Raw genomic sequence first — 22517 nt, 5'->3', positions numbered from 1 at the left:
CAAAGCACCATGAAGTGAACAAAGAGCTATACAATGAGAAGTGGAATGTAGGAAATCAAATACTCTGCTCTGAGTGCTCTGATTGCAATTAATAAATTTACAAATAATATATAAGGCAAGTCACTATTCTGTTGTTTAATCTCCGAAATAATCTCTGAAATATTTTGCTTGAAATCTTGTAATCAATTTTCCCAGCTACATAGATAACCTATTGACTGTAGGACCAACTGGATGTATTTTGCTCTGCAAAGCTGTTGATACTCTTCTAAAATAACTCATGTATCAAATAATATTTTCAAAAGTATTGATTGCTTGTTCATAGAATCAGAGAATCATAGAACCGTTTGAGTTGGAAGGGACAATTTAAGGTTATCTAGTCCAACTCCCCAGCAGTGAGCAGGGATGCCTACGGCTAGATCAGGTTGCTCAGAGCCCCATCCAGTCTGACCTTGAATATCTCCAAGGATGGGGTGTCCATTGCATCTCTGGGCAACCTGTTCCAGTGCCTCACCACCCTAACTGTAAAAAACTTCTTCCTTACATCCAATCTAATCTTGTAAATTTGGGAAAGTTAATAAAAGTCAGCCTTTTACTTAGCTTATATTCTGTGGATGTCTTTATCACAATGTCTGCATTGGTGCCAAAAGATTTGTAGCACTACTGATACCCTGATTCGTGACTTCTGATTTTTCATTAAAACGTAACAGTGAATTTAGAATGCATGTTTTGTTTGTTAGAATTAATTCTCCATATGATATTTTAGACAAATGCCCGTGGGCTGTCATGTTTGTCAGAATTGGGGTTTGGATGATGTAGGGGGTAATAGGTAACGGGATGTGACACAGCTCATCACTAAATCACTCGCTCAGGTTCAGCCTAGGTGATAGTCATGGGAAGATGGTAACTGCCTGGCAGATGTTGGGTGGCATTTATGATGCAATGTTTGTGCATTCAGTTCCTAGCGGAGAAGTGTTGAAAAACATCATTATTTGTTGGCAGTCAAAACAGCAAGGAGCTGGATAATGAACTAGCATATGGAGGGAAACAGTGTCTCAGCGTTAGGCATGGTCCCTTCAGCTCAAGGTTATGGCATAGTGATGAGAGAGCGGCCCAGATTCACTGTAGCTCTTGGAAGTATTCAAGTGTGTGTTAAATCTGTCAGCTTTGGATCCTTTGAACATTTTGCATGTGCTGACCTGCCTCTTGGCACTAATTGTGTGGAGAAGAGCAATGAAGCTGGTAAAAGGACTGGAAAACAAGCACTGCAAAAACTGGTACTGTTCAGTCTGGAAAAGAGGAGGCTAAGGTAAGATCTCATCACTCTCTACAATTACCTGAAAGGAGAATGTTGGTCTCTTTTCTTAGGTGACAAGAGATAGGACAAGAGGAGATAGTCCCAAGTTGCACCAGGAGAGGTTTAGATTGGTTATCAGGAAGAATTTCTTCACGGAAAAGTTTGTTAGGCATTGGAAGAGGCTATCTGTAGCGGAGGCTCCATCACTGGAGGTATTTAAGAGACACGGACCTGGCACTGAGTGACATGGTTTATTGGTGGGACTCAGCAGATTAGGTTGATCATTGGACTTGGTGATCTTGAAAGTGTTTTCCAACTTGAATGATCCTATGATTCTGTGATTCTAATTAATTGGGCTCTGAATTATGGCAGTGCATCACCTACTTTGAGGTTGGCTTGTACCAAGCCAGTTTAGAGGATAGGCAGAACATGTAGACCTTGCCTGAGGAACCTTGATATCACTGTAGATAGAGATGGAGGAAGTTTTAAGGTAGAATACAAATGTGTCCTCCTAGGAGTTTTTGAGTTATTGATTGAAGAACTGTAAGAACCATCTCTGTGGCTTTTATTCTAGCAGGTGAAAAGCCTGAGTTTGGGCTGGTGATTTGTGCCTGCAGTTACAAGTTAAACAAACCTGGGACTGCTATCTGTCATAGAGGCCAATTGGCATCAAACACCCCTGACCATACTGTTAAACTGTTTTATCCCTAAAACGGAATGGTGGTATGAAGGCTGCTTTCTGGAAGCTGCTGCAGGCCCATGTTAACTCATGAGCCATGTGCAGGAATTGCTTGGGAGCTATTGCCTTGGATACAAACTGCACCACGGGCTGTCCTAGCAATTTGGTAGTACAGGCAATTGAAATCCAGCTCCTGCTGGCATTATGTAATATATCAGTATGCCTGCAAACAGGTAGCCAGAGGGTACACTTTGACACTACGAAGTAACCTTTAGTAACACCTACCTAAGGTGCTAGTTGTTCCTGTTCCCATGTCACGTTGTATACTATACCATCATTTGTGATGGTGCAGCTGTTTGAGTGCTGTTTTGACCCAACTCAAAGAAGAAGATGTGCTGGACAGTTTTTCAGTTGAATCAACTCCCTCATTGGCTTTGTCATCTGGCTTCATGCAACTAAGCTCATATGCATTGAAGAGCAGGATGGCATACTGCAGAGACTGAGCTATGTGCCAGAACTCCGGCCAACAAGTGCCATAAGCCAGCACTGCTGTTGAACATACTGTAAAGCCAAACTACAGCTCGAGTCAGTCTAGAGAGAGCCTTTATTCCGTCTAACATGCAGATTGTTCAGATCAGGAAGCAGAGTCAGAAAAGATAGCTTTCTGTGTAGGTTTTCGTTGGTGTTCTTGGAATCACTTTTGATTTCAATCCGATGATGTCTATAGGTTAGATCTTGATGAATTATATTATGAATAATAAATACTATAATTTTAGTCCATCTGTTTTTGGAGGTATTTTACACTGGACGCAGTGATATTGTCTTTCATAGATGTGAAAGGCACACCACCAGACCTAAATGTGGTTCTTTTTTGGCACAGCCTTTTTCATAATGTTCAGACATAGTACAGATTAAAAAGAATCAGAATGAAATGATTAGTGAGATTATCTCTGAAGAAATACTTTTCCAGGAAAGCTAAACTGCAGTCATATGTGTCTTTTCTGGAATAGATGGGAACAGTGCAAACTAGAATGAAGTGTACAGGGAGAAACATTGAATAAATTGCAGATCAAATAGAACTGAAGTTACAGTCCTTAACATACTTCATAGTGTGAAGTGTCTCAGAAATTCAACCTGTTAAGTACAATACCAGATGGAAGTAATTGGTAGAATTACAAGAAAATCAGACTCCTGTCTGCAGCAGAGGAGGCTCTGTGTATCTTGATAGGGAGCTTGGAAAGCCACAGACCACGTAGCATATATTATGTGGAAGATTTCTTGCCCAAATAGCTTAATGGAAAAAGCAAATTTGACCTGTTGTGTTTCTTTAGAGAAAGCTATCAAATTCTAATGAGTAATCATCATGAAAGGGTCAAAAAGAGAAGTGATTTTATGTTCCCCTCAGAGAGGGAGAATAAAATGTTTGGCTGTGGACAAAGGCAGAAAAAAAATGGTTCATGAAGAATCGTCTTCCCCTTTTGCTTTATCCAAATACCTTTTAAGCAGTTTTTTAGATTAAAGAGAAACACTTCCAGCAGTCAAGAGGCCATGGCTAGAAGGCTGGATTTTACTGTGGAGGAAGTTTTGGACAGGTATTGAACTACCAAACTGAGCAAAGTTATTTCAGATGTTCTTCCTTGTAAGTGAGAGGAAAATCCAGTCTATGAGTGTGAAGACACAGGAAAGGCTTGTTATGTTGCTTGATGTTTTGTTTATTGACTTTTGTCACAATAGTGTCAAAGAACTGTGCATGTTGATAACTTAGTAATAATTTTGGAAAAGTTTCATGATAAAGGAAGCTAAACACTGGTAGAGGTTGCCCAGACAAGTTGTGGAATTTCCATCTCTGGAGATTTTTCAGCACGTACAAAGGCCTCATCCACATGAACTAACTTTGAAATTAGCCTGACTTTGAACCATTGGCTATAGCAGGTAGCCTCCAGAGGCCCCTTCCAACCTGAATTATTCTGACGTTCTCTGTGATTATTTTTGTTCGCTTCTAAAACACAGGGACTATTTACTTAGAATGGTGCTGGCATAAAGTCATAGCACAAAAAAGGTTCTCAAAACTGCTTGCTACCCTCCTTTGCTTGAGCAGATAAAGAAACAGAAAGCTCATGGTATGGCACGTGTCAGACTTATCTTTTTGGGAATGACAGGGTGGATTGCATCAATATCTTAAGGCATAGCTTTGTTTTGATGATCAGCTTATTACCAATGCTGTGTACTCATCAGCCAGATATCTTAGAGGATAGGTCTCTTTGTTTCCAATGATCATCCAAAGTATAGTCTTGAAACACGTGCATTTTATCCTTGTGTTTATTTAAAGTAAAGAAATATTGAAGCTATTGGATAGGGCAGTGGTGGTGGTGCATTTGAAGTACTGAATACTGCTTTGCTTGTCCATGTTGAATCGAAAGATGAATTGAAAGAAAGAGAGGTGCTGAAAGACCTACTAGAGTGACCAAGAAAATAAAAACAATTTTGAAGTTAACATGCTTAGCCTAGCCAAACACAAACTAAAACAAATATGGTCGCTCCCAGTGAATGCTTTGGGAGTAAACGCTAGGAAAAGACAAGTCTGTGTACACCCAGTCTATAATGAATATAAATTTTCTGTAAAGAAATACAGCTAGAAATCAGAAGGCAATTTCTTACCAACAGAATACTGAAGTTCTTGATTGATGTCCTACTTGCAGTGCCAAAGACAAAAAAACAACCAAACAAAAGCTCTAGATTTTTTTCTAACTGATCCTTTCCTGTGATCAGTTTGGAACAAAACTGAATGGTACGAATACTTTCAGTAACAGAGTACTGGATTTCAGTAGTTCACAAAGTCCTTTCTAGTCATATGTTCCATATGGACAAAGTTTTACTGTGAAATGGAGCAGCTTTCTGAGATATTTATAGCTAGAAAATGCATTTGGAAGGATTACCATAACTTTCTGCCTGTAGTTTTACTTGCGGAAAAATTAATACTGGTTATTTTAACCAAAATCAAAATTTCTGCAAAGATAATCTTGAATTTCACAAGCTTTTTTTGTCTTGTTGAAGTGAATATGAAATTTATGCTGAAAATCTGGGGTGGAAAAAGAGAAACGAGGGAAGAGTACGTATTTCTGTGGTACCATTACCTTTTATTTTTCAGTGCTTGTACTCTCAACATAATGTAGTGAAACTATCAAAGCACTTCCACAGCATCATCTTTACTGATTGTTGTTTGTTGTTTGTTTGTTTGTTTAATAGCTACTGGGTACATTTGCGGTTGCTGCTTTTTTTTTTGTACTTTATTTTATAGAAGGACAGTACTGAGAGAGAGACTGAGTCTATTAGTCATTACAGTATGCAGTTTCTTGGGAGGTCCCAAGATACATCTTTGACTAGACTTTCGTGTGTTACCCCTTGGCCCTAGCTGCTGTGTCATATCCCACTGGCAGGAATAGGATGTGACTCAGGCATTCTTGTCATCACAAAATGTCAGCAGGAGACAAAAAAATGGTTTATACCAAATACTTACAGCAAATAGCTCATCTCCAGGGGGAGAGAAGAGAGAAGCACAAAGTATTTGTACGTTGTTAAGGAAGCAGAGAATTTATTTCTTTCAGTAAGTAGATAGGAGAAGTTTGGAAAGTAGAATGGAAAGTTGGAATGTAGAATAAGGGCATGGTAATACAAAGGCATTCATATATTCATTGCATACATTATTGACTAAAGTGCTTTTTTAGGTAGAGTTTTCTTTTGGATTTAAAATCATCTATTTATTCATTGAACAGCATATGCAAAATCGATTGTTTCCCAAGAATAATTTTAACCTAGGTAATCACATTTTAAATGATATTCAGGTGGGTGTGCACTAAACATTGCTGAAATCTTCAGCATAAACTTGCTCTGATCATGGAACTGCGCACCAGTAACGGGAGACACTACAAAACGTTGTTCCCAGTATATCTAGAGTAGGTGGATATTGTTGACTGAAACAGATTATAGTTGGGTAAATCCCTGGAGTAGAAAGAGATTAGGGTGCATGCATTTGTTTGAACTGTTGGTCATGAACATATCAGCTAGGGCTGCTGTTTGATGGAGCAAGGGGATGCTAGCCTCAGAATAGTGAGGTAAGGCTATTGCCATGTTTTACTTCATAAAATCTCTGCACTTTTTCTACCAAAGAAGGAAGACTAATCTAGTATATAAATATCTTGTCGAAGGTGATACACAAAACATGTGGCTGGGAGAGGAAGATATGTTCTGGTCCTCATCTATTATCCTACCCATAAATACATTTGTCATCTTCCATTGGTCCCTTGCCTCATTTACTGCACATCGTATGACTTGATCAATGAGTCTTATCGTTCATATTTACTTAGCTACTGAGAGAGGAAGGGGCTTCTGAACAGCATACATTATCACAAAATGGAATTCCATGTTCTGGTTTATGTTAGGAGCAGACAACTTTATGTTTATTCCTTGACTTTTCAGTGCCTGCTTTTGAACTTGTTAGTATCTGTCTACATTAAAAATACAGTTAGGTGGATAGGTATGGAATTTTTCCATGTTATTTCTGTGGGAAAAACAAAACAATAGAAAATAAAGCACACCATGAAGTGAATTGTCAGTGAATCCTTTTGCCACATTCTGTAGCCCTTTTATAGTGGTTAGAACATAAGCATAAAACTAGCTTTGTATTTCTGATAAGCCTTTGGATTTTGCACCAAGAAAACTAGGAAGTAATTCGATGAAAATCTCCATTTCATGTGTGTTTGAGTCAAATTTTAGTTGCCATAATTTTAATAATTTAGTGGCCTCAATTCAGCATATGCAAACTCCCTTTGCTAAATTCTTAGAGCCTGGCATAATCAGATCCTCTGGCTTTTCCCTTGGCCTAGCAAAAGCATGTCTGTCATAAGGATTGCATTGTTACTGAAAGTGAAGTTGTGTCTCTTTTCTTCAGAGGAACTGAACTGTTCAAAAACAGGCCATGGGGAGGGTGTGTGGCTTTGTTTTCTTCTGTGTATCCATATCTATCTATCTATGAAACAAGACATTCACAAAAACAATTCACTCTGAGTGTGAGACAAACCTCCAAACTGTGAGGAACTGAAAAATGACTATGAAAAAAAAAATGCTTTGACTGTTTTTCACTCTGCATGCTATGTATAATAAATGTGTCCCTACTGGTATGTTTAAAGAATCAATCAGAGGGAGGAATGTTAATAGAGAACTGTTCTGGTACTTTACAAATAACCTCTTTCATCTGTCTTGAGCAATGCCTTGTCCTCTCTGTTGGGAGCACCCTGTCATGGGAAGTGCAGGAGTCTCTGCTGGTGCTGTATGTCAGGACTAACCCCGAAAAGACAGATGAATGGAGCTGCTGGGTGGTAGGTAACAGTGCTGCAGTGAAATTCTGCATCCTCTGTCACCCACTAGACGGGGTGACTCTACATGAAGGGACTTATTCAGCAAAGAAAAAGAGAGGGAGGGGTGGTTATTTAGGACCTTTGTCATCAGACCAGTGTCAATATTAAGAGTTTGAGAGGAAGCAAGCATAGCTAAAAGTTAATTTTCTCTTCAATTTAGAGTATTTTTGTACGCATTTAATTCCAGAAACTGAAATTGCTTTGTGCATGGGTTTATAAATATTTATCATGCATTCTTAATGAATAAGAAATTGACTTTAAGGGTCAGCAGAAGATTTGGTTACTTTTTCAGGTACTTTTTAATTGTTTCTCATTATATTTGTAAATGTAATTTTAAAATATTTTAAAATAAATTAATATAGGCCATCAGAGAATCATCTCTAATAGATAACACTCATAAGTGCTTTTCACTTCTATTGCACTACCACATGAGTACCAAAGTCTTGCAAGGCAAAGAGATTTCCCAGGGTTATAGAATAATTTTACAGAAGATCCAGGAGTAGAAAGCAGCTTCATGCTTTATCTGCTCTAACACAATATTTTTCCAGACAGTATGCTATTTTCCTCAGCATTCATTCCAGCTTTTATGTTTCCTACAAAGGGCAAAATATTCAAGATCTTCCTATGGAATCTGGTTTTTCAAAAATGCGATGCTTTGCTTCTTTGAATAAACTGGCCTAACACATGCCTTTCACTATTTAAATTGTTCATAATATAGGTTCAAAATAAAACTGTTGCTGAAACAGGCAGACTTGATTCATAAAAAAATCAGTGGAGGACTAATTCTGGTGATAATGATGAAATGAAATCAAAAGGTCTCAGATAAACTCGTCACCATCACTCTGATGGCAAAGTGACTGGAAAAATACAGCTGAATAATTTCAGTTAATTGACAGATTTTTATGCCTGAAGAGAAGGTGTGAAGTAAAATCTATCTGTTTCATATATCAAGGAGTTCAGTATTTGTGAACAGATATTCTTCCATAAGACAGGAATAAGATGCCATTGTTTTACATGTTTTAATACACTGCACGCTCACCTGTAGTTCCTCTTCCACAAGCCTTCATGAAGGGAAATGAGAAGGTTGGAATAGTAAGTCTGGAAGAATAAAGATAAAGGTAAAAGTCAGCCAGGCTTCTCTACTGTTTCTTTCTATATTAGCAAACTTTAGTATCTTAACACAAAGATGGTTCTCATCACTGTCTATAGCCCAATTTAGCTTTGGAAGGTAAAATTGTGCCTCCTAATATGCCTTTAAGACATTATTACACCTTTAGTTCTGAAGTCCATAAACCATTACTCTGGGTGCTCATAAATATGCATTTCCTTTACACTTACAAGTAAGCTGCTATTGCTGTCATTCACTTTAAGTTAAGACCTGTCAGGTGATATTTCTGTTGAAGGAAAGAATTTTAAATTATGGGTGAACTGAAGATATGTAGTTCTTATGAGTGCTAAAATTATGAGTGAGTTGGAGAGATTATTCCTCACAAGTAATTTTAGGATCCCAGGGGATAATGGTGATGTATACAAGAGATGGTCCCTTTTCCACTAATTCCATTAAAAGCCTCTGATTTCTGCATTGCTGGAGTGAGACTCCAAAAACCTGCTTTTCCATCTTACATAATCACTTTCACGGTATCCTGTAACATCCACCTCTGCTAAGACTGTCAGTGCATTGACTCCTGAAGTGACAGTGATATATAGGTCTGACAAAGCATCCTTTGCAGTATGCTTCACTGAAGTGAGAACTGCAAATGCTGACAGTATTACTGGAAACCTTTTACTTAGGCAGAATTAATAAATTGCAACTTGTATTTTGGGATGGTCTTGTAATATACAGCTGGTCCAGAATGATATGACTTACTAGTAAGGAATTACTGCATCTTGGCAGACAGCATCCAATTTATTTTCAATTCTGAGAAAAGCATTATCCACTGGATAAGGCAGTGGATCAGGAGTTAAGACATTCTTCTGGTGCCTGATCTCGTGCAAGTCTCTTCACTGAGATGCCTTTAGTTCTTTTCTCCACTCTGTCCCTTTGTAGACTGTGTCGTTGTCCTTGGTGTGTGATCTGTGAGTGTTCATAGAATGTCTCCTTCTGACCTTGCAGCTTCTCTTACGTAAAATCATGAATCTCAGACTAAATCTCTAAATTTAATCCATTACCCACAAGTTCTACCTCCAAATCCAGGTATTGTTTGGTTCAGAAATGGGAAGCTTTTCTTTAGCAAGTTGTGACAAGTGATGAGTTAACAGTGAGTCAGTCTGAAGCAAAGAACGCTTTTAATCTTGGCAACCAGGGCACAAGCTAAGTTTAAAAGAGATTTCCACCAAACAGGGATTAGAGAGAAGCTTCTCCTTAGCTGCACAGTCTCTGAGTCTCTGTTCCTGGCTCATAATGTGACTTGACTTACCAAGTTCTTTGTTTGCCACAAGGCTTTTTTGCTTTTCATAAAATCAGAAATATGATTGAATGATGGCTAATGTATTAATACTGTTCAAATACTGTATGTGAGAAACAAAAACTAAATTAGGAAAGGATGCAACTGTGGTATCTTCAATAGATTCCTGCACTCTTTATCACATGACCTGATCCATTCTCCGAGTTACTTGGTTTTCTGTGCCACTCCAAGCCACTTCTCTTCCACCTGGGGAAAGGGAAGCTGTGGGTGACTGATTATGTCCTTCCCATTCTGGATAGCTATCCCCATCCCTCCTGTAAGCAAAGTCCCACAGCAGAATGTCTGGTCAGGCTTGGCTAGGGAGGTCTGCAGCACGGGGTAAAGGGGTGACTCCAGATCCATGCGGTGCCCCAGTCTCACTGTAGGGTCCCCCAGGGACAGGCCACAACCCACTGGTAAGGCTGGACACATCAGCTAGTGAGGAGTTAACTGTAGCAGGAGAGAAAGATGCTGCTGACCTTTTGAAGCATCACTGACCCTTTGTGTGAAAGATTTAATATTACAGTGTGTGGTGATGTTGCAGTGCTTATTCAGCAACCACTCTAGTAAGTGATTCAGTGATGTTGTCTGGCACTAGCATGATATACACCCGAATAATTGGGAGTAAATTTCAAATTACCGGTATTGAAAACAGTTTTTAGGCAGTGGTTTCTTTGATCCTGTTCACATGTTCCGAGATTAAACTTACTGCCAGAGTCATGATCTGGAAGAGTTTCTTTCTGAACAGGTTTTCATCAGTGGGGAAAGAAGGAATGGGGTATTGTTTTCCTTTCCCTGTGAATTGGGATCTCAGAATCATTTACATGTGTGTTGGGTTTTTTTAGGGGGAGAGAAAATACCCAATAGGAAATCTTTAACTTCTCGTGTGTGCTCAATCACTCTTGTTCTATGTAAGGTCAAAATAATGTAACTTTACGTAAGACTGTGGGGGAAGTCTCTGGCTATGTCGTTGCAGGAGTGAGAAAAATAGAGAAGATGTTTTGTGGAGCATCTGTAACATGGATATGTTTTACTGTGGGCAGCTGAATTGAGTGACTTGGTCATCAGTCTCTGTATTTTCCTTTATTATCTTTAAGTGCTCTCAGTGGATAACTGTTAGCAGTAGTTTTCCACCTTCCTGCCTATGGATGGGCTAGCTTTTACTGGAGCTAACCTCTAGTAATTATCCAGCCAACATCACAATAACAGTCAAACAGATGGGACATATAATATTCATAAATTATTGAATGCAGTTCCCTCATCTTTCACACCCTTCAGGACAGGGACACACAGTGTCTTGTAAGCACCTACAGTACAATGAGGAGGAAAGTAGCAGCCAGTGTGGTTTGTCAGTTTAGTCTGATTTTCTTCCCTGACAGAGAAGCAAATCTTATGGAAGAGGAACAGGTGCCATACGCTTTGACTCTTTCGAGGCTTTTTGACCGTATATTCTGATAAATAGAGATGTGTGAATATAGAATCATACAATCCTTAGAGTTGGAAGGACCATTCAAGGTCATCTAGTCCAACTCCCCTACAATGAAAGGGACATGACAGCCAGATCAGGTTGCCCAGGGCCTTATCCAGCCTCGCCTTGAAAGTCTCAAGGGACGGGGCATCCACCACAACACTAGGTAAACTGTTCCAGTGCCTCACCACCTTCACTGTAAAAGACTTTTTCCTTATATCTAACCTAAATCTACCCCCCTTGAGCTTGAAGCCATTGCCCCTTGTTCTGTCACCACAGACCCTGCTAAAGAGTCTGTCCCCTTCTTTCCTGTAGCTCCCCTTCAGATACTGAAAGGCCGTTATCAGCTCACCTCACAGCCTTCTCTTCTCGAGGCTGAACAGCCTCAGCTCTCTCAGCCTGTCCTCACAGAGGAGGTGTTCCATTCCATGGATCATTTTTGTGGCCCTCCTCTGAACGTGCTCCAATAGGTCCATATCTCTCCTTGTATTGAGGACTCCACATCTGGACGCAGTACTCCAGGTGAGGCCTCACCATCACAGAGTAGAGGGGCAGGATCACCTCTCTCAGCTTGCTGGTCACACATCTTTTGATGCAGCCTAGGGTAGGGCTGGCCTTCTGGGCTGTGAGGGCACATTGCTGGCTTGCGTCCAGCTTGCCATCCACCATTACCCCCGTTTTTTGGCAGGGCTATTCTCAGTCCTTTCATCCCCCATTTTGTATTGGTAATGGGGGTTGTCTTGACCCAGGTGCAAGACCTTGTTCTTGGATTTGTTGAACTTCATGAGGTTCACCTGGGCCCACTGCTCAAGCCTCTCTAAGTCCCTCTGGATGGCATCCTGTCCCTCTGGTGTGTCAACTGCACCCCGCAGCTTGGTGTTATCAGCTAACTTGCTGAGGGTGCACTCAGCCCCACTGTCAATGTCATTGATGAAGATGTTAAAGAGTATCAGCCCCAGCACTGAGCGCTGGGGAACACCACTCGTTACTGATCTTCATCCAGACATTGAACCATTGACCACCACTCTTTGGACTCGATCCTGCAGCCAATTCTTCATCCATTGAACAGTCCACCCACCAAATCGATATCTTTCCAATTTGGAGAGAAGGATGTTGTGGGGTACCATGCCAAAGGCCTTACTGAAGTCAAGACAGATGACATCAGTGGCTCTTCCCTAGTCCACTGATGCAGTGACACCATCATGAAAGGCCACAAGGTTGGTCAAGCAGGATTTGCCCTTGTTGAAGCCATGCTGGTTTTCCTGTATCTGCTCCCTGCCTTCCATGTGCCTTAGCATAGCTTCCAGGAGGATCTGTTCCATGATCTTCCCTGGTAGAGAGGTGAGACTCACAGGTTGGTAGTTCCCAGGGTCGTCATTTTTACCCTAGCTGTGTCCGCCATGAGTTCTCCCCTCAGCTTCTCTGCTCTGGGCTGCACAAACTAAGGGGCCTCAGTGCTACTTGTACATCTTGTCCTCCAGACCTTTCCTCATCTCTGTTGCCTTCCTTTGGATGCTCTCTTACATCCTTCTTACATTGTGGCACCCAAACCCGCACCCAGCACTCGAGGTGAGGCCACACAGTGCAGAGCACAGCTGGGCAACCCCTCCCCTCACCTGCTGGCATTGCTGGGCCTGGCATGGTTGGCCCTTCTGTCTGCTGACTCATGTTCAACAAACAGGACCCCCAGTACCTTTCTGTGGGGCTGCTCTCCAGCCTCTTGTCCCACAGACTGTACATTTATCCAGGGTTGGTCCCATCCTAGGTGAATCTATCAGTTTTGCACAAAGACCAGATGAGAACTCCAGAGGAGAGCAATTGGGACCCAGAGAGAACCGAGGAACTGGTGTTTTTCAATCTTTAGAGCAGAAGACTTGAGAGATACAATGGCAATCATTAAATCTGCAAAAGCCTTATGCAACGAAGCAGGTGGTAAAATGAACTGTCTTCAGAGTTTATGGTGGATATGACAAAAAGTAATGCTCTAACAGTTCATTAAGGGACATTTAAGTTAGACATTGGACCTGAAGAAAGCTTTAATGATAAAGCTTGTGAAGCTAGGGAATGCTAGGGAGACTGTACAGTCTCCTTTTTTTAGTACTGTTAAGAACTGCATAGACAAACATCCATCAAGAATTACGTACGTAAACTTCATCCTCCCTTAGGGCAAGAGGACGAACAAGGTAACTTCTCAAAGTCCCTTCCAGACCTGCTCTTCTGTGATTCTGTAGTTACAGTGTCTGTGTCAAACATGATTTTTAGATAGTCTTCCAGGTATTGTCAGTATCTGTGATGATAATGACACTCTCTCTCACCTTTGCTACACATCTACTTGTAGATCTTCCTCTGTTTAGATTTTTTTAGATGGAGATTCCGAAGAGCAGAAGAACAGATACAGACCTTGTGCAGTTCTGGAATGACCATGCTGCATGCTCTGTCTGCTCTGTCTGTCTGCCTAGAAAGCTTTGACCAAAAGTCCATGCATCTGTTTCCACTTATTTCAAGGTATATAACATTTTCCTCTGTTTGCAGCCAGCAAAGTTAATAAAATCAGCCTAAGCCAAGTTGGAGCTGGGTTCAGCCTGTCTCAAAAAGGCAGAAAGGCTCTTTGTGAGCTGTACGGCCCTTTTGCCATGCACCGAGCTGCCTTTTTCACACCTTTTATCATCCAAGAAAGAGTATGATAGTTCCCATAGTCCAAAAAAAAAATCAAATAATTTCCAAGTGTAATCAAATGTTTGTTAAAAGCATAGCTTGTACTTACATTAATGTACTTCACTACTATGCAGTCAAACTTGTGTTTTATTTCCTCAGTTTCAGAATTTATATTAAAACATGGTTGTTTATATGAAAGTGGAAATGTTGGTAGTTGCTACATAGCAAAGTAACAAAAAATTGCTCAAAACTACATGTGCACATTCATGCATGTATATATTATGTAGGTGGAGAAGAAAAGAAATGGAACACTCACCCTGTGATCAGTTTCAAATTAATTCCATTAATTTTTTTTAAGAAAGGTATTTAATGTTTTTGTAGTTATCTGTTTGAGTACAAAATGTTAAAGAGATTCTTGGAAAGGTTAATTGAAGAACTGTCATCGTTTATGATACTCCTTTTTAGATGGAGCTATTACTTTTTAATGTCTACTGGTATGCATATGTTGGGCTTGAGCAAAAGTTTTAAGAAGATTATTTAATTTTGAAGTTGAATGTCTAGTAAGCATGAATATTTTTACTGTTATTCATATTTTTATTATGATCTTGCAAGTAATTGTGTTCCACAGGTGTTGAAAATAATGAAATTTCATGACTGCATTAACTGATTTAAAATATGCTTTTTTTCATTATTGACAACCTGTTTTCTGAAGTGCTTTTCTTTATTGTTTATATATCTTTTGAAAGATTCCTTAAGACAAGTCTCAGAAAAGGTGCTAATTTAAATACTTTTAACTGTCTGTTACAATCAACCTAGATCTAGTAGAGATTTTAAATGAAAAATGTTTCTTTAATGAAATACTGCTTTTTCACAGCAACTCAGAAAATTCTGAGGGATTTTCTGAAGGATTTTGTTTCCTGTTAGAATATTATATTTAACAAATATTACCGGACTTGAGCTCTGGAATCAAGGAAAGATAGCAATAATTAAATGGTTGTATTTTGGTATACTTAAGGATGCTTTATATTTTGTTGTTTTTTTTTAATCTTGCAGGCAGTGTAGAAGAAACTTATTCATTTTAATGCATCTTTCTTCTTGGCTTAGAGCTGAAATATAGTTGCTTGAAAATTAATTTACCCCTCATGAATGACTGGTTGGATTATCTTTGTAGCATTAAATGTCAACCCTGAGCTCAGAGCACATTGTGTCTACAGTAAAAAGTTGTCCCTGAGCACTTAATGTTGTGTTAAATGATGATGTGTCCTTTACAAATGTATTATTAGTGTCAAGCTGTTCTGTCTCTCAAGATTGAAAAATGGTCAGTGATTTGAGCTGCCATTAAACCTGAATAAAAAAGAGAGTGACTGTGGGGGGTTTTCATGCTTTTTATGATTACAGACATGTTCTTGAGTATGCTTAAAACATAACAAAGTGTTTCTGTTAACCTAAGACTCCAAAACCTCCATTTGTAATCACAGCAATTAAAAACAAGAAAGCCTGTCTTCTGCTTCTCTGGAAAAGAATGGCCCTTGGATATGCCCGTGTGATATTAAGAGCACAAAAAGCAATAGTAAATTCTTGAGGGCTTAGTCTTTTTTTCACACTTGTGTACTAGAGTTCTTGCACCAATTCTCAAAGGTAGATTACCCTGACCATTACTACTGATAATTGATGTGCTCTCTGATTTTAACTGAGGGTAGGCCAGAATTTTTTTTCAAATTTTGTTTTCTGAGGTTTCTTTAACATCCTAGACCGATAGTTATTTCCAGTTGTCAAGTTGTAACGTTGTAGATGATGCATGCATATTTAAAATGTCGATGTCAGGTATGATTAGAGTTTCACTGAATTCTGTTACTCAATGAATGTGCAGTTACTGGTTTAAGATCTCTCAAAGAGATTTAAACATACACTTTGGTATGCATATCTTAGAATATGGGTGCAGCTGGTTCCTCTATGGAGCTGTGTGATGTAACAAAGTGCTTAAGAAAACACTTCTTTCCGCATGCCCAACACCTAACTTCCTGACATTAGTAAAGGCATGTAAAGAAAAATTCTGCTATGGTGTATGAGACAGAGTCCAGTTTTCAGGAGTTCCAGAGTGTGTTGGAAAAAAATAAATTTTATTCTCTCCCATTAAAAAGTAGACCATTGTAAAATTATAGAACTGTTGAAAGTACAAACTAACTTGAAATTTTGAGTTAATTGACATGCTGTTTTTACTGCCCCTTGAATTCCATTAGTTTCTGTTTCACAGAATTTCAGAGTGGCTGAGGCTGGCAGGGCTCTCAGGTCCATGTGGCCCAACGCGTACTCCAGCAGGGACATCCAGAGCAGAAGGCCCAGACTCACATGCAGCCAGATTCTGAAGATCTCCAAGGAGGTGATTCCACAGCCTCTCTGGGAAACCTGTGCCAGTTCTCTGGCATCTGCACAGCACAGCAGAGCTGCCCGGTGCTCACTGGAACCTTCTGTGTTCCAGTTTATGCGTATTGTCACCTGCCCTGGCACTGGGCACCATTGAAAAGAGTCTGGCTCTGTCCTGTCTGCACCCTTCCCTCAGGTATTTGTGAATGAGATCCCCCTGAAAGTACCATTCTCTAGGCTGAGCATGTCCAGCTCTCTCAGCCTCTCCTCTCAGGAGAGATGTTCCAGGCCCTTAAACATCTTCATAGCTCTCTGTTGGACTGTATTCAGTATGTTCAGGTCTCTCTTGTATTAGAGAGCCCAGAATTGGACACAGCACTCCAGGTGTGGCCTCACCAGTTCCAAATACAGGGAGAGAATCATCACCCTTGACCTGCTACTTATACTTTGCCTAATGCAGCCCAGATTACTGTTAGCCTTCTTAGCAGCAAGGGTACACTGCTGGCATGTGTTCATATAAGGTGAAGTCTAACCTTTCTCAGAGGTGCATGATGGCAGGACAAGACACAACACACACAAGGTAGAACATGGAAATTCTAATTAGGGAGGAGAAAACTGTTCTTACCATGAGGATGGTAGAATGTTGGAAAAGGTTACTCAGAGGGGTTTTGGAATCTCCACCTTGGGAAATATCAAAATTTAGCTTGATGAAGGCTTGAGCAACCAGAACTAACTTTCAAGCTGGATCTATTTTCGAGCTGGCTTTGTTGTGAGTGGAGTGTTGGACCAGATGACCTCCAGAAATCCTTTCTAACCTAAATTATCCTGTGATAACTGAAGTAGCTTGAAACTCCAGGGAACATAGTTGGTACACAAGAAAAGTTCTGATAAAGCACTGCAATAATTATGGTACATCAGCACAACAGTGTCTCTGTATTACAGCCATAGCTAAATGGCGTGGGAACTGCTGTGGCATAGCTGATCATAGGTGGAATTCACTAGGAACCACCAGCTAAACTTGCAGTTCCTTTGTGGATCTGTATGGTACTAGTCATACCTAAGCTAATACTACTAATGCTACCTAATGCTTCAAAAGTAATTTGACCATTGTCTGGAAATGTCTCGAGAATCCAAATAAAAACATGTAGGAAACTATTTCTATTTCTCTTCTTTTCCTTTAGATGTAGTCTCTTTGGACTTGATTCATTACTCCTAACTTTAGGGGCTAAACCAAAGCTCATGATTTGGGTGCTGAACCCAACAGAGAGATCATCTCTCTGTTGTTGACAACAGTAAAATAGGTACTGCCAAAGGGCAATTTTGGTTGTCTTACATGGCTGCCACTCACTCTTTGTAGAAGTCTCTCTATGGGATGCAAAGACACTTACAGCAAGCAAGCTCCTAAAAATCTCATGACTGTAACGTGTGTCTTGTAGATTGTGGAGAACAGTGTGACTGGGCATTCCTCTGTCTTGCATCCTTGCCCCTGCTAGAAGACCACCTTCTCCCTTCTACTTGTTACAGTGTGGAAATCAAGGGGCTGCTCAAAGTCAGACTATAGAAACCCTAAAAAGTCCAGAGGACCATTTTCTTCTGTACTTGCTCAGTAGGATTTAATTGGGGTGGTTCCTGGAACCTTCAATAATTCAAATTAATAATAATAAGAACATTAATTTCTGCTTAACAAGGTGTACAATTTCACACTACCAGTATGCCAGCTAAGCTTGTCCCAGTCTGTCTCTAGTTTCTAATTAGGTATTTATACATTTTAGTCTGGGTTTCAACATGAGTTACATTAATGTATTTTAATTTTCTACTACCAGTAACAAAAATTTACCCAGGAGTTGTGGTTTTATTGTGCTTCAAACAATACTTTAACATATGAAATGGATTGCTACTATGTGGAAAGAAGTCTTACTAATGTCTTGATTATAACTAACACAGAAAGATTCAAGACAGTAGTTTGTTGGTTGCTACAAATTATGCTGAAAGTGTTGAAAGGAATTTTAAATCTGTAATGTTGATTAGCAAATTTTACTATCTGTCAGGTTTTTTGGCATGCTGTAAATAACTCATCTTCAAATAATTCATCTGAGTAATTAAATTTAGATTGCACATTTCTCGTTTCAAATATTTTGACTCTTATCTATTTGTTTTTCCATTGTGGCTTAATTGGTGTGGTCTATATAAATGGACAATAAATTTATATACCTTTGTTATAAAGATCAGTCAGTGAATAGAACTTGGTATTCATCCCAGACAGAATTATGATTGAATGTATTTGCAAGATTAAAGCACTGAATTTACTTTTTTCTAATTAAAGGCAATTAAAGATTTGCAGACACAAATAAAAGACAATGAATTGAGGAATAAGTGTAGGAGCAAGTCCATTTGCAGGTGAAAAGAAGTGCCTTTGAAGCAGAACCAGCTGTATTTTCATTGAAAGAATAACAGTTTAGGAAGCTTTTCTGCATGTGCTCGCTTGATAGCATAATGTACTCATAAGCAGCTTACACAGTACAGTATTCAGAAAATAGCAGTGCATTAATTTTTAAAGTAGAAAATGCAGGCGAAGAGCAGTGCTGTCGCATGATGATAATGAAGGTGGATATTGTAAAGTCTACTGAGAGAAAAGAAAGCAGCGAGCTCCTGAAATGTGAACATTTATAAAACAATAACCAGATATTCATATGATAATAAGCTTGGACAACAGTATCAACAAAGGCCAAAGATGCAGTCCTGTTTCTGCTTAATTCTGATGAACTGGAAAACAGAGAGGCAGTCTTTCGTCAGTTATTCAAATCCAGTAATAAGCTATTGTTAGAATGACAGAATAGACATCTACAAAGGTCAGGAGTCTAAATTTTTTTTTAAAGTTATGATACAGGTTCAGATTTTATGGTAAATGGCAGCATCTTTAAACAAAATCTTAGATGTAGTCAGTTTTCTCAAAATACAGTGTTCATCATGTTGCATTATTGGTTACTTGTGTTATGGAGCTTGTTATGTATGCAAACACAGTGTCATGCATACTACCTGGTAATGTCACCTTATTTCTGTAGAGTAAATAGAAAAGGTCACCCAGAACTTGATGAACTTGTCTAGCTCATAGTTGTTATTTAGTTTAAGTTTTACATTAATTGTGATACCATTTTAGGCTTAGTTTAAAAGAATACGGAACATACCAGATCAGATCATCTCTAATCTGTTATTAAAATTATCGAATAGAAGATACATAGAATATCATTCTCCATTGTGAATGGAGGTAAATTCTTCGGAAATCCATAGGTTTTTAATTCTAATTTCTTGAAGAGAAACAACTTTACGCTGCATATTGTATGAATCCCTAACGCTCTGTGGGAGATAACAATATTTTTCACAATACAGCAGTTTAGTAGTTGAAAAAGTCCCTATCTTTCACTCTTATCTTCGTGCTTTACTAATTGTACTGCTAATAGAAGAATTTTCGTTTCCACTCCTGGGAAGTTTTCAAAACAGGGTTGTGAATAGGAGCAGCTCCCTTCAGCAGGCACTGAAGTCCCATTGCAACCAAAACAGTAGAAAAAAACCTGCGTGAACAAGGATGGGATAAAGGGATGGGATAAAGGATGAGCTCTGGAGAGCTTCTGAAGGGATAAGGCAACCTCAAGCACTGAAATAAAAAGATGGGTGGTCTTTGCAGCTGGTCTTTGAAGGAACTGGCCAGAGGCAAGGCAATCAAGGGAGGACATGGCTGTAGGTAGTTAGAATATTTTCCTTATCATGGACTTGTTCTTTGGCCTTAAAAATGGAAAGAAAATGATGGAATTTGGAAAAGTTGTAAAGAAAGAAGTGTTGAGTTTGTAAAAAAAATAAATAAATAAAAGTGAGGTAGTTACAAAAAAAGAAAGGAAAGCTGGCACTCGACTTTGACAGAAGAGATGAAGAATTGATGATAATGGCAATGAGAATAAGCGAAAAAAGGAAAGGATTTTGCTTAGGTAATACACAGAGTAGGATTTGGCCTGGAAATTTTCCAGTTCTATGTTTCTGGCTTCTTTTCTTGACTTCCTGTGTTCCCCCAGGAAAACTCAGTGTCTGTCTTGAACAGACATTGGGTAGAGCACACAAATGGAGCTTTGTTTGCTGAGTCCATCTTAACTGGCTTTGACGGTCACTTCCCAGGAAGAAGAAACAGCTTTAGCTGATGACTCTGACAGATAAATGTACAAAGCGTGTGCGATAAGTGAGATAAAACTATAAGAAATTGGAAGTGTGAATATACATATTCCAACTGGTTGAATTTGAAGGCTCAGAAGGAACATAGGGAGCTAGTATTAGTTATTTCTGCTTGTATTCCAGGTGGTAATGATCAGTGTTCACGTGGTAGGGGCTTTGCATTTCAGAGTTCTTTATAGTCCTGTATTGCAGATGTCTTTCCCAAGGCCTCAGAAAGTTCATATGTTTTAAGAGTTCTTTAGTGCAATTGCTAAATCTGGTTTTCATTATGAGGGACTCCACAGATGCCCTTTTTAAACTTTTGCACTTGGTAGACTCAGACTGTTTCTCTCCCATATTTTTTTTCTCTGGCTTTTGCATTTGGAAAGAAGAATGGTAAATTAATGACAGGTACATTGATTTGGAGAAGGATCAGCTCTGGAGTCATTATTTAAATAGCCTATTTGTTATAAAGGATGGGGTAGTTGTTCATATCAGATTTAATATAAATCTGGAAGTATTCTCTGGATAAGTAGAATCCAGTCTTAACCATAACTGGAATAGACTGGAATAGTCCAAGGCTGGACATTGCTCTGGGCAGCCTGGTCTAGTGGATGGCGACCCTGCACTCAGCAGGGGGGTTGAACCTCAATGATCTTTGAGGTCCTTTTCAACCCAGGCCATTCTATGATTCTATGATAGACAGTACCAGAGTGCTTTGAAGCTGAGGGAAGTAACACCAGTAAGCTTACTTTTTGCTAGAAATTGGCTTGGTACTCCTGATTAATTTCTTTGGGAGACTGTCTCCTGTGCAGTATTTATCTCTGCTCTAGTAACCTTCACAGTTAGTCCTTGGAGAAGAGGAGGGAGAATGGGCAATGAGATGAAAGGTAGATGGGGGACAGCATCTCACTATTTTTTCTCGTTCCTAATGGGCCTTGCAAAGCTTTCTAGTTTTCATTACCTAATGCCGTTGCATCACTGGAAGGGAAACCTCTGACCGTCCTGCTTTATTTACCCCAGATGGGAGAACAGCAAATGTGAATTATGAGAACTGAAATTGAACCTAGTCCTTGTCAGCTTTGTACTTCTAAACGAAGGTATTTGTCGTACTTAAAACATCTCAGATGGATACATTTCTATAGTTTGTTCATAAGTAAGAACAGCTGTATAATTTTATTGAAAGTTGGCTCCAAACAAACAAAAAAACAACAACAAAAAATCACGGCTGGGGTATATCTAATGCCAAATTTCACCCTGGAGTGAATTTTTATGAGTTATAAACTCTGCCACTTATAATGGAAATTCCGACAGCTCTTTAACTATTTCATTGCAAAAGTACATCTGCAGTACTTTAGGGGGAGGAAACACATTCTCTTTCAGTCTGGCTTCATCTCATGACTTAGCTGTTTTGGTTGTTACTGCAATTCTCTCCATAACTATTTGGAATATTACAGCACTCAACTCTGTGATGCATCCTATTACCAGATATCATTCATTTCTGAAGAATAACGCTGCAGTCATCCCCTCTTGTAAACGAGATATGTTGACTGGATGAATATATTGGAACATCAGAAACAAACAGTCATTTTGTCATCTTTTCTTCACTCCATCTTCTAAGAAGGCTCCTTGGATATATGCTTTTTTTCCAAATGGTTTCAGTTATTTTTCCTTTTGTCAGTGAGCATTTTCTAAGTTATTTCAGGTCTTTCATGAATAATATCTGACCAATGGATAATACAGAGACCTTCACAGTATATAATCCCTAGGGTTGAGGAGAGATTAGACCATGAGAGCAAACAGCATATGCTACACGGAGAGGAGCTCTGCATTGAATAAGAGCAGAGAGATGAAAGTATGCACAAAGATAGAAGTGTGAATCTGGGGTATCACTGGAGAAGATCTTTCTTTTTCAACTGATGTTGCAGAATTTCACCACTGCACTGTAATATCTCAGTCTGAAGATTGCTCTGTTGTTTATGAATGCAAGACCCCCATCTGG

The 22517-nt window shown here is 39.3% G+C and overlaps 1 long non-coding RNA gene across 3 annotated transcripts in view; it reads left to right on the top strand.

Annotated features, from left to right (window-relative positions):
* Positions 1-22517, top strand: part of LOC110393882 — a 67217-nt gene that overhangs the window by 30430 nt on the left and 14270 nt on the right. For all 3 annotated transcript variants that reach the window (XR_002435245.1, XR_002435244.1, XR_002435246.1), the window contains one exon: positions 13654-13804. This is a non-coding gene — a long non-coding RNA (uncharacterized LOC110393882). The remainder of the gene's footprint in view (positions 1-13653; positions 13805-22517) is intronic.

The sequence above is a fragment of the Numida meleagris genome, chromosome 2 (assembly GCF_002078875.1).
Source record: "Numida meleagris isolate 19003 breed g44 Domestic line chromosome 2, NumMel1.0, whole genome shotgun sequence".
NCBI classification, from domain to species: Eukaryota; Metazoa; Chordata; class Aves; order Galliformes; family Numididae; genus Numida; species Numida meleagris.
This window is presented reverse-complemented; position numbering and strand designations above follow the sequence as displayed.